Genomic DNA, 12,470 nt, shown 5'->3' with positions numbered 1-12,470 from the left:
CAGCAGCACAGTAGCCTGATCCATTTCTGATCGGAGTAATTGTTTGAGAGTGATTAATGCATCACAAATTGTATTTACGACTTCACAACTGGTAAACTCCCACATGGTTACAAAAACGCAGCATCAGAGTGGAAATGTTAGAGTCCCAGCATAAAATCCTGTCACAACAGACAATGCCAGGAACATTGTGAATGCCGAACATTGTGAATGGCATTTAATTTTCCCACTGTACCGAAACGCAAACTGTTACAACCCCAATTCTTAGTAAATTTGGTGATGGTATGTTGTGTGATTAGTGACACTTACCATTAAACCTAACCCAATACAAAACCCTTTACTGTGTGTGTTTGGGACTTTTACCCATTGAAAACCCTTAGAGACCATAACATTGAAACCAATAGAACTGCTGTAGCCTAGTAGTTTGCTTCTTCACCAAACACACAGGGGTGGTTGATCCCAAATTAGAGACAACGATAATCAGCTGCCTCTAATTGGGAACCATACCAAGTACACCAACATAGAAATAGGAAAACTAGAACACCCCCCTGGTCACACCCTGACCTACAACACCATAGAGAACCAAGGGCTCTCTATGGTCAGGGCGTGACACATCATGAGCAAAAGCTATTGGTTTTCTACCCAAAGTTCCAAAGAAAATGTTGTGATACATTTGATAAACAACACCATCATTTTTTTTTTAAATGACAGTAGCAGGATCTCTAAACAGGAAAAAATTAAATTATTATTTACTCTGACTAGATTACATATCATGAATAAACAATACTCCAAGTCACAGCTTCATACAACTTTTCAAACAGAGAGTACTGATACTATATACTGACCAATTGGGGTGGGTATGTGTCGTTTTATAATTTATTTTAATAATTGCTAAGCTATTTTCGTGGAAATCGGATGTTACGTACTATATTTATTGTATATTATATGAATCCTACATTGAAATTGCCAATTTGTGTGAAATCAATTAGCTTATTTTCTCAGTGCAAATTATATTTCAACAAAATGCGGTTGAAATGCTTATGTTTCTAACTATAGAAACAATTTCAGAACAATCTGCGTTGGTGAGTGTCGAAATCCTCTTTTTGTGCTTTGAGGAGGAACGACCCCAGAATGTACTTGACCAAGCTGCACATAATGACACATAAGATGCATGACACAAACATGATTGAATTGTGATTAAAAGAGTAGTTAGTAGTGTAGTCACATGTAATTTAAAAAATAATATATTCCATGTGACATGGTATCTGTGCAAGTGTTTTCCAAAAGTCTATTTTTCAATCAATGCAGCACAGGTTGGCATTGACAGAGCAGTGGGGGTAGGACAGTGGTACACCACAGAATCATTATCTTGAGGATTACCTTGATGCATCCAACTTACATGTCTGTACATCCTCAGACACTCCGCCGGGTTGGCGCTGTTGGTGAATATCATTGACATGTTCACAGTGATCCCTTTCTCCGAAGCCCACAGGATGGGGAGAGCACAGTCTGTATAGCCACTGGTTATCTGTGAACAGATCAATGAAGCAGCGGTAAGCTATGACCCAGTCATAGCACTTACACAACGTCATGTTTTATCAAAGAAATGGGCCATGTTCAGTAGGGCAAAAAGTTTGAAAACAGAAATGAGCTTTATAAGTTCCTCCCTGTTTCAGTCCATTATCTTCAGTTTGGTTCCCTTATGGACATGACCCTGGTTTCAGACAGTGTGACTAGTTGGCAAGCAATCATTCAGTTTTGGCAAGCAAGCAAGTTTTTGCCTGTAAAACAATGTGCGTTTCGAGATGCACATTTCTTAGTGTGACACTTACCTCTGTACCTTGACCAGCTTAGCTGTTACTTCACGAAGAGACATGTCGGCTGAGATTGTGCAAGGAACTATAGCTCCCTCAGAGTGTCTCTGCCTCCGTCCGCACAAGAACCTGTAACATAGACACAACCAACTTGGTACATGTTAAAATAGTCCCGCTCTAAAATGCCTGGAATGGTCATTACATTTTTACATGACATGTACTCATAACAGAGCATGCATGGAATGCCTGTGCCATCTTGAGATGGTGGCATATGGGGGGAGATGTGGCAGGAACCCATGGAATCTCTCAACCCATGGAATCTCTGTCCTGGACCGTAGCTTCCTCCAGAGACCATCTAGCCTTCCCATGTTTATAGATGCAGCTTAGAAACACAGCTGTGACAACTAGTCATTAAACCGTGCTTAGGAGTGCAGCTATAGTTCAACAGAGCCCCCCCCCCCACATCTTTGCCATTAACGCTTCTGTGTCAAGTGCAGCCTCTATCCATCTCTATGGTGCATCTTGAGTGCAGGATAGTCGTGTTGACTTACCATGGCTATCGCTGCAGCCGTGACCACTGAGGTCCCCTGAACAATACTGCTCAGAGGCGTGCTAATGTCCACCGCCACCGCAAAACGCTTTCCCGCCAGATCCACCATGTCATTTTCTGATGCCGCCAAGATGCTGAAGGGGTGGACTTTTGCCTACAATAACAATACAACTACGAGATAGATCTCTGAGAAAGCAGCAAGTGAATGAATCCCAGTTCATTGAGCGTGAGAGACAGCAGGTAGGTATGTCTCACCTTTTTTAAAGACACCTAACTCTGGATCATCTCGCAAACCGCTACCACGTCTGAGCTTCCTGGTTAGAGGACTTGGTCTGGTGTCATCTTACCATGACTCTTAGCACTGATGCCATGGGCATCTCCTTTAACAATGTTTTCCATACCTACAGAGAAGAAAAGGCATCATACAATCAGAAGACCAAAAAACAAGCCCCAATCTTATCCCCAAAAAGTAATGAGAATGTCTTGAGACCCTAATATGAAAAAGTGATAGTTCCATAATGCTGAAATGATATGGTGCTTATCTTTCCCATTCATCAAAAAAAAAAAAATGTAAAACACCTAGCGGGGAGGAGAACTTCTCAACATCTGACCAACTTTAATTTGGAGTGAATTACCCCTTTTAAGAGTTGGTTAACTAAGTTGGTTGGTGCACACTGCCCACCTCTTTGGACTTCAGGTGGTCTGTCAGTAGTTGTTCCCGCTCCAGCCTGTGCTCCTCTATCAGATGGGCGACCTCTATCTCGTCAAGTGTTATTGACCTTCTAAACCGCTTCCATGTACGAGAGGACTTTGGCCACCCCCTCAGAGTTCTCATTGTCGCCGTATGCCTTTATGAGAGTACAGTACATGTCGGACAAAATTTAATGAAAGGCCTAATGGAAACAGAACTTGTTTCCGTAAACTTTCCAAATGTAGACAAAACAAAATGCGCTCGGATAGGTGGGATCTTTTTGTGTCTGTAAAATGTATTATGCGAGAAACGTCAGTGGAAACGCTTTAATACGCAAGTATTGATATAAATCCATCATATCGAAGTAAACGTCAATGACGTCCTCCCACTATGAGTCAGGAAAGCATGCAGTTTATTAGGCTACAAATAAAATAAATTAGGAACTTCACAGGGTGGTGAAAGTGTACGGTGATGAGCTTGATGCTCCTTTCCAATAAATATCGAGGGTCTTATTCTGCTGACATGACAAAAAAATAATCTTGCTCTTTTGTCCATAATAACCTCATGGTAGGCTATACATGCGCTCTAGCCAACAGCGTGAAGATAACGATAGTAAAAGTTAATCACCATGCCTTTTTCTTGTGTGTTTTTTTTGTGTGATTTGAGAGAGTTTCTTGCTGTGGCATCTTATCACCACACACAGTTGCTTTTTGGTTGTGACATCACTCATTTCATCATTAATCAATGAGTAAGACTCATTCCCAATGTCCTTTAGTTCCTCATGCACCGCAGGCTCTATAAACTGCATTGATGAGCGCTGTGCATTTTGTTCTGTGGATACTGTTGAAGATAATGTCTTCAACAACACATCCCAGGTGATCAACAGTTGCAATGCTGGAGTGGCATGCAATGTGTAGCCATCAATAACTCTGATTGTTTAACTGTGTTATTCTCTCTTACAAATGCAGTTCCTGTGTCATATTCTTGCATTAGAAAATGGAGCAGCGTTTTTCTTGTGTTTCTCTATTTGTTCATGAGAAATAAGATCGGCGTGGTGGGCTCTCATTTCTGATTTGCAATACCAACAGTAAGCTTTTCTGTCATCTCCTGGGATGCTCTTAATCAATTACATTATAACCCGTTCTCTTTCCCAGCCTTTGCAATATTTTGCCCATTTACCTGCCATTCTGTATCAAATCGGTTCGTTCCTCTGTCTTCAACTTTCTGGCCATACATACCCAGAGAGAAAGCACATTGTTCGATCCTCTCTCTGAAACTGTTGTTTGTGTATTTCTCCGTGTCTCTCCCTTTCTGTGTTGGCTGTCATGATAAAGCAAAGAATGAAGTAAAGAAGTATGTAGCTTGCTACAGGGAGAAGTATGTAGCTAGCTACCTAGGGCTTCTGTTGTTGAATCTCACGTCACTTGTCATGATGTGCTGCTCTTCTCGGACGTGACTCAGCTGAGCTGGCCTGCTGCAACAGAAGCACTCCCTGTCTGCTAAATTTCTAACATTTATGGTTGAGATTTAATTAATATAACTACGCACCTTATGACTTTTATTAACACTCATGCATGACGCAGATGTTAGTAATGCGTTGGTATGACGACATGTTAGGTACACGCAGACGTTGGTAAGGCTTTGGTATCATGTCATGTTAGTCAGACGTTCAAAGGTAAACGACAACCACACGGTGGTACGGTTGCCTAGGCTTAATTCTGGCACTCCGGTCAGTCCCTCCCTTCCAACGACTGTATATGAAGTGCCTTCCCCGCACCACTCCCTCACTTAGCAGCAGCAGCCTACCTCACTACCTGATAGTCAGCAGCAGCAGGTCACAGTGAAATGAATAGATAAAACAAAAAGTGAAATGCTATGGCGTCCGCAGTGCAATTTAGAAGTAGCTCAAAAACCTGCAACCAATACATTTTCACCCGCGACATTGTTTTCAAAGTAGCCAATTCCCAGGAAAACTGAGAACATGAGCAGCAGCAGGGTGTATTCATTAGTCAGATTCCGTTGCAAACCGTTTCCTCCTAACACTTCAACGTGACGTAATTAACTTAACTAGGTCGAAAATATCATCACCCTAGGTTCTTAAACAGAAGTTGGAGTTCATTTTAATTGTATGGTTTCAACGGGTTGCCATTCCAATCTGAATAGTCTAAGAAGTGTGTGACAAACTGCACATCTATAAATGATCGGTTCTTCCATGATCTAAAGTGGAGTGAAATCTTCCAGACACTTAAAAAAAAAAATAGGAGACATGACTGAACTAAAACTTCAGTTTAAAAAGAAAATAGAACTCAACCGCGTTTTTAGTACATTTTGCAACAGAGGAAACCTTTGTAACGTAAACCGTTTACCGTTTTTAAGAACGGGGAGGGACCTACCTGAATTTGTCCAGTAGAAACTCTCGTTTTCGTTTCAATATGTTTACCGTTTGGAGTAAACGGTTTCTTTTGCAAACGTTTTGCCATAGAATTGGCGTAACGATTACGCCCCAGTTGTACACTTTTTCATCCTTCTGCCTTGTTAAAGACGTCTCGGAACTTGGAAACTCAGAAATGTCCGACTTGGAAACTATGAAGAGAGTCAATGTGATTCCTTGAGCTATACTTGTCAGAGGCTGCGTTTACACAGGAAGCCTAATTCTGATATTTTTTTCCTTCACCGATTAGTATTTTGAGCAATCAGATCAGCTCTGACAAAGCCAGTAATGGTTGGGGAAACCCCCCCCCTCAATTTTTGAAGCCTTTGCCCCAAGCTAACTTCAGAAACTCGGAACCTCTGAGTTAAAATAGTCAGTACGTTTTTTGCATAGAGCTTCCTATTGGTTGATTCTGATACTTTCAAAGTGGGAAATTCGAACCTAGCTTAAAATCAACCATTATTGATCTGATATTGGATTGCAAAATAGGGGATAAAATAATCCACATCATTCCTATCCATATAATTATTTTTAAAAAGTAAAACTGGGCCTTTACTAAGTTCAGATTTTGTCCTGGTACTAGTCTGGTCAAACCAGGCAAACTGTGCAAGTGGGCTATTTAATGAATAATAAATCATATTCTGCAAGTTGATCGTTTCAGCTCTCTGAAATAACTTTATAACTTTGTTATAAAGGGCCTCTGCAACGTCAAATTCACATCCTAGTCCACTGTAAATTTAAAGTAACTCTCTAGTGTTTCCATATTTTTATGAAATATGACCTATCATTCATAGCAATATGAGTGAAATAGTTTTACTTTTAATTAAGTATGTTAAAAAGCAGCGTACACCAACAACAGAATGGTGTGGGCGTACACCAACAACAGAATGGTGTGGGCGTACACCAACAACAGAATGGTGTTGTCGTACACCAACAACAGAATGGTGTTGTCGTACACCAACAACAGAATGGTGTGGGTGTTTACCAGTCATAAAAAAAAATATGTAGCCAATTTATGCTTTGGCTACATACGAGTATAGGATGAGTAAACAACATTATTTGGGTATGAGTTAACAGAATATGACATTTTACATGTGAGATTTTCACTGGACAGTTACTTTAATGTGAGCTAAAAACATCATAAGGTGTTAGGCTTATTCAATTTCTAGTACCACCAGAGGACACTGTTGGCTAAAATATAGACACTACTGGTTTTAAGGAAGCAAAAGCCTACCAATGTAAGGCTTCGACGCCATGCCGGCAAGGGAATGATTGTCGAGGAAGGCTGCCTTAACCGCAGCACCATCCTCAGGCAAATATGTCTTGAATTACATAACCTAGATAATATTATTATCCCAATCTATTATCCCAATGACCTCTTCTGACTGACGAAAGAGCAACGCTGCATGCTCAAGTAAACTCAGCAAAAAAAAGAACATCCTCTCACAGTCAACTGCATTTATTTTCATCAAACTTAACATGTGTAAATATTTGTATGAACAAAACAAGATTCAACAACTGAGACATAAACTGAACAAGTTCCATAGACATGTGACTAACATAAATTGATTCATGTGTCCCTGAACAAAGGGGGGGAGTTAAAATCAAAAGTAACAGTCAGTATCTGGTGTAGCCACCAGCTGCATTAAATAGTGCAGTGCATCTCCTCCTCATGGACTGCACCAGTTCTTGCTGTGAGATGCTACCCCATTCTTCCACCAAGGCACCTGCAAGTTCACGGACATTTCTGGGGGGAAAGGCCCTGGCCCTCACCCTCCAATCCAACAGGTCCCAGACGTGCTCAATGGGATTGAGATCCGGGTTCTTCGCTGGCCATTGCAGAACACTGACATTCCTGTCTTGCAGGAAATCATTTACAGAAAGAGCAGTATGGCTGGTGACATTGTCATGCTGGAGGGTCATGTCAGGATGAGCCTGCAGGAAGGGTACCACATGAGGGAGGAGGATGTCTTCCCTGTAACGCACAGCGCGGAGATTGCCTGCAATGACAACAAGCTCAGTCCGATGATGCTGTGACACATCGACCCAGACCATGACGGACCCTCCACCTCCAAATCAATCCCGCTCCAGAGTACAGGCCTCAGTGTCACGCTCATTTCTTCAATGATAAACGCAAATCTGAACATCACCCCTGGTGAGACAAAACCGCGACTCATCAGTAAAGAGCACTTTTTGCCAGTCCTGTCTGGTCCAGCGACTGTGGGTTTGTGCCCATAGGCGATGTTGTTGCCGGTGATGTCTGGTGAGAACCTGCCTTACAACAGGCCTACAAGCCCTCAGTCCATCCTCTCTCAGCCTATTGCGGAAAGTCTGAGCACCGATGGTGCATTCCTGGTGTAACTCGGGCAGTTGTTGTTGCCATCCTGTACCTGTCCCTCAGGTGTATTGTTCGGATGTACCGATCCTGTGCAGGTGTTGTTACACGTGGTCTGCCACTGCGAGGATGATCAGTCTTCCTGTAGAGCTATCTTAGCATCTCACTTAGGCGTCCCATTGCAATATATTTCCCTGGCCACATCTGCAGTCCTCAATGCCTCCTTGCAGCATGCCTAAGGGACGTTCACGCAGATGAGCAGGGACCTTGGGCATCTTTCCTTTGGCGTTTTCAGAGTCAGTAGAAAGGCCTCTTTAGTGTCATAAGTTTTCATAACTGTGACCTTATTTGCCTACTGTCTGTAAGCTGTTAGTGTCTTCACAACCGTTCCACAGGTGCATGTTCATTAATTGTTTATGGTTCATTGAACAAGCATGGGAAACAGTGTTTAAACCCTTTACAATGAAGATCTGTGAAGTTATTTGGATTTTTACAAATGATCTAATTATCTTTGAAAGACAGTCTCCTGAAAAAGGGACGTTTCCTTTTTTTGCTGAGTTTAGTTACATCGTACTTAGCTTAGTGATCAGATTCTTATCCGCTTCTTGAGTGATAATGTGTGCAATTAAAATTAATTCATACTGCAATGACTACTCTGACGGCATGATGACAATTTAGGCTCTGCTTATGAGAGGATCGGTTGGGAGGGAATTGGATGATGTAACACCTTCTGGTGGTGCGCGATGTGGCATTGTGTGATTACTGTAGGTGTTCAAATTGTTCTGTCAGTAAAGAATTTGGAAATGTTGTAAGAAATATTTTGTGTGTGCGCCTGTGCGCATGCGCATTCAGTACCAGTCAAAAGTTTGCATACCCCTAATCATTCATGTTTAGTCTTTTTTTTATTTTTTTATTTTTTTACAATTTTCGACATTGTAGAATAACAGTGAAGACATCAACACTATGAAATAACACATATGGAATCATCTACTAACCAAATAAGAGTTAAACAAAACAAAAATGATTCTAAGTAGCCCTCCTTTGCCTTGAAAGCTTTGCACACTCTTGGCATTCTCTCAACAAGCTTCATAAGGTGCTTAAATTGCATTCCAATAAACAGGTGTTCCTTGTTAAAAGTTCATTTGTGGAATTTCTTTCCTTAATGTGTTTGAGCCAATCAGTTGTGTTGTGACATGGTAGGGATGGTATTGATTATTATTATTTGACCCTGCCGGTCATCTATGAACATTTGAACATCTTGGCCATGTTCTGTTATAATCTCCACCCGGCACAGCCAGAAGAGGACTGGCCACCCCTCATAGCCTGGGTCCTCTCTAGGTTTCTTCCTAGGTTCTGGCCTTTCTAGGGAGTTTTTCCTAGCTATCGTGCTTCTACACCTGCATTGCTTGCTGTCTGGGTTTTTAGGCTGGGTTTCTGTACAGCACTTTGAGATGTCAGCTGATGTAAGAAGGGCTTTATAAATACATTTGTTTGATTTGATTTGGTATACAGACGATAGCTCTATTTGGTAAAAGATCAAGTCCATATTATGACAAGAACAGCTCAAAAAAGCAAAGAGAGATGACAGTCATGAAGGACAGTCAATGCGGTAAATTTCAAGAACTTGGAACGTTTCTTCATGTGCAGCCTCAAAAACCATCAAGCACTATGATGAAACTGCGCTATGATGACCACCACAGGAAAGGAAGACCCAGTAATCAAATCAAATCAAGTCCAATTTTATTAGGCACACACGCCGAATACAACAGGGGAAATGCTTACTTACGAGCCCTTAACCAACAGTCCAGTTTTTTTTTAAACGGAAAAGAATAAACGTAACAAGTAATTAAAGAGCAGCAGTAAAAAATAGCAATATATACAGGGGGGTTCCGGTACAGAGTCATTGTGTGGGGGCACCGGTTAGTTGAGGTAGTATGTACATGTTGGTAGAGTTAATTAAAGTGACTATGCATAGATGACAACAGAGAGTGACAGTGGTGTGTGTGGCGCTACACAAATAGTCTGGGTAGCCATTTGACTAGACGTTCAGGAGTCTTATGGCTTGGGGGTAGAAGCTGTTTTGAAGCATCTTGAACCTAAATTTGCTGCTTCGGTACTGCTTGCAATGCGGTAGCTGAGAGAACAGTCTATGACTAGGGTGGCTGCAATCTTTGTACCGCCTGGTACAGAGGTCATGGATGGCAGGAAGCTTGGCCCCAGTGATGTACTGGGCCATTCACATTACCCTCTGTAGTGCCTTGTGGTCGGATGCTGAGCAGTTGCCATACCAGGCAGTGATGCAACACGTCAGGAAGCTTTCAATGGTGCAGCTGTTGAACCGTTTTGAGGATCTGAGGACCCATGCCAAATCGTTTCAGTCTCCTGAGGGACAATAGGTTTTGTCGTGCCCACGTCATGACTGTCATGGTGTGCTTGGACCATGTTAGTTTGTTGTTGATGTGGACGCCAAGGAACTTGAAGTTCTCAACCTGCTCCACTGCAGCCTCGTTGATGAAAATGGGGCGTGCTTGGTCCTCTTTTTCCTGTAGTCCACAATCATCTCCTTTGTCTTGATCACGTTGAGCGAGAGGTTGTTGTCCTGGCACCACACGGCCAGGTCTCTGACCTTCTCTCTTTAGGCTGTCTCGTTGTTGTCTATGGTCAGGCCTGTTGTGTCATCGGAAAATGTAATGATGGTGTTGGGGTCGTGCCTGGCCGTGCAGTCATGAGTGAACAGGGAGTACAGGAGGGGGCTGAGCACCCACCCCTGAACGGCCCCTGTGTTGAGGATCAGCGTAGGGATGTGGTGTTACCTACCCTTACCACCTGGGGGTGGCCCGTCAGGAAGTCAGTGTTTAGTGTTTTATCCCAGGGTGCTTAGCTTATTGATGAGCTTTGAGGGCACTATGGTGTTGAAAGCTGAGCTGTAGTCATAGCATTCTCACATAGGTGTACCTTTCATCCAGGTGGGAAAGGGCAGTGTGGAGTGCAATAGAGAATGCATCGTTTGGGCGGTATGCAAATTGGAGTGGGTCTAAGAATGTGCAAAGCAGTCATCAAGGCAAAGGGTGGCTACTTTGAAGAATCTAAAATATATTTTGATTTGTTTAACACTTTATTGGTTACTTCATGATTCCATATGTGTTATTTCATAGTTTATTCTACATTGTCGAAAATAGTTTAAAAAAAAAGAAAACCCTTGAATGAGTAGGTGTGTCCAAACTTTTGACGGGTACTATATTGTGTACCAATATTCTGATGGTACAATGTAACTAGTGGCTTTAATGTAGTGTAGGCAACACAATGTAGGTAAAAAATTGAATTGTTTTATTATGGGAAAGTACATCATAGTTTACTCAATACCTGCAGTGCCAGCATTACATTTTTCTTTCAACCTCCCTGCCAAACTGAAACAGTCAGTAACTTTGTGGTCAAGTCAAACACTTCTCTTTGACAATATGTCGTCAGCAAGCATGAATTGGTATTCGGGTACTGCTAATAAAAGCATAATAGTATGGCACTTGCTTCGTAATCATTGTCTAAGGACCAAGAGGTTTTGTAAAGTACTTGTATATGTAGTATCCTATGTATGAAATATACAAAAAGTTGCAGTCCGGTTGCAGTCTGAAATGTCTGTTCTCTTGGGCTCCCGAGTGGCGTCGCTGTCTAAGGCACTGCATCTCAACGCAAGAGGTGTCACTACAGTCTCTGGTTTGAGTCCAGGCTGTATCACATCTAGCTGTGATTGGGAGTTCCATAGGGCGGAGCACAATGGGCCCAGTGTTGTCCGGGATTGGCCAGGGTAGGCTGTCATTGTAAATAAGAATTTGTTCTTAACTGACTTGCCTAGTTAAATAAAGGTTACATTTAAAATATAATATTCCTCTTAATTTCAAGTATAAGTTATCCCTGATCCAAAAGCCAATATATGCCGACTGGAAAGGGTGTGTGTGTCTTCAATCCAGATTCCAGATCTCCACTTTTGTTTAACCAGACACATACTTTTCCCACTCACTGTTTTTCAGTCACTGTCTGGTGTCACTTTTGGGATTGATACGTCTCTGAATCTCAGCTCCACAGCTGGCTTTGACTGCATTTCTCAGGTGAGACATTCCTCCAATGTTCCGTGTAGGTGGAGATCCATGGTTGATGCCCTAACGTACCAAAGGGGGTCAAGAGGATAAGGCCGCACCCCGATTCTCTACTCTCCGGAAGTGTGGACTTGTACACTCCCCTTCATGGTTTTGAAAGCATGGGTTTGGTGTAAACATTGGTTGCTGGGAGTTTCAGCATCCCTAAATCCATGATAGTTTTTTAAATGGTTTAAATCATTGTAGCAACAGGCTGAATTACAAGTACAACTTGCAATGAAATGAATAAATATGAAATATTACAAGTACACAAATACATCATCATAAATATATACAAAGAACAGACACTGTTAAGGCTAATGGAAGTCAATAGATTTCCTCAGCTGTTTAGCAGGCAAACCAATCCAGGAGAGGGAGTGTTCAAGTCCAGTGCACACTTCACCCACAGCAGCAGTAAAACACAGGTCCTTGTAGTTGTTTGACTGAATGAATCGAGGGTACATATCATTTTCCATAAGGCTATAGGTGTCACTCCCTGACCTTAGAGAGCCTTTTTATGTC

At 42.0% G+C, this 12,470-nt stretch overlaps 1 protein-coding gene across 4 annotated transcripts in view; it reads right to left on the bottom strand.

The window, feature by feature from the left end:
* The window catches only part of LOC109875110 (parafibromin), a 78,289-nt gene extending 72,581 nt beyond the window's left edge, over positions 1 to 5,708 (bottom strand). The window contains exons 1-6 of one of the 4 annotated variants that reach the window (XM_031809745.1): positions 5,446 to 5,708; positions 3,044 to 3,209; positions 2,617 to 2,762; positions 2,363 to 2,515; positions 1,830 to 1,940; positions 1,378 to 1,525 (exon numbers count right to left, since the gene is read on the bottom strand). The gene's annotated coding sequence lies outside the window, so the exon portion shown is untranslated. Of the gene's footprint in view, positions 1 to 1,377; positions 1,526 to 1,829; positions 1,941 to 2,362; positions 2,763 to 3,043; positions 3,210 to 5,445 lie in introns of all 4 variants that reach the window. The other 3 variants (XM_031809746.1, XM_020467302.2, XM_031809747.1) reach the window with 3 other exon arrangements.
* Between the last annotated feature and the right edge of the window lie 6,762 nt (positions 5,709 to 12,470).

The sequence above is a fragment of the Oncorhynchus kisutch genome, linkage group LG30, assembly GCF_002021735.2.
Source record: "Oncorhynchus kisutch isolate 150728-3 linkage group LG30, Okis_V2, whole genome shotgun sequence".
Lineage (NCBI taxonomy): Eukaryota > Metazoa > Chordata > Actinopteri > Salmoniformes > Salmonidae > Oncorhynchus > Oncorhynchus kisutch.
The sequence above is the reverse complement of the archived record's forward strand: the minus strand, read 5'-3'. Positions and strand labels throughout refer to the sequence as shown.